At 41.5% G+C, this 509-nt stretch overlaps 1 pseudogene; it reads left to right on the top strand.

Annotated features, from left to right (window-relative positions):
* Positions 1-5: 5 nt before the first annotated feature.
* Positions 6-488, top strand: LOC110034280 (annotated as a pseudogene).
* Positions 489-509: the final 21 nt, after the last annotated feature.

Below are 509 nucleotides of genomic sequence, written 5' to 3'. Positions count from 1 at the left end.
CGAATCCAAAGACATTTGCTGCCATTGTTGGTGGTTCAAAGGTTTCAAAAAAAAATTAGGGCGATGGAGTTCCTCTTAGAGAAATTTGATATCCTTCTTCTTTGAGGAGGAATGATTTTCACATTCTACAAGGAACAAGGCACAAGGACATGGTCTTGGTTCCTCTTGTTGAGGAAAATAAATTTGATCTAGCAATAGCTCCTATTGAGAAGGAAAAGTTGAAAGAAGTGAAACTTTTGTTACCCTCTAATGTCATTGTGGCGGACAAGTTTGCAGTTGATGCCAGCAGCAAGATTTTGCCAGAATCGCCATCCTTGATAGTTGGATGGGCCTTGACATCGGACCAGACTATTGAGGCATTCAACACAACTCTTGGCGGCGCTAACACCATTAACTAACATGGGCCCATGGGTGTCTTTGCGTTTAAGAAGTTCGCTTTTAGAACAGTTTTCATTGCACAGAAATTGGTCAAGCTTACTGTAAAAGATGTTGCAATCATCATCAGCGGC

Source organism: Phalaenopsis equestris, unplaced genomic scaffold (assembly GCF_001263595.1).
Source record: "Phalaenopsis equestris unplaced genomic scaffold, ASM126359v1 Scaffold181064, whole genome shotgun sequence".
In the NCBI taxonomy this organism is placed as follows: Eukaryota; Viridiplantae; Streptophyta; class Magnoliopsida; order Asparagales; family Orchidaceae; genus Phalaenopsis; species Phalaenopsis equestris.
This window is presented reverse-complemented; position numbering and strand designations above follow the sequence as displayed.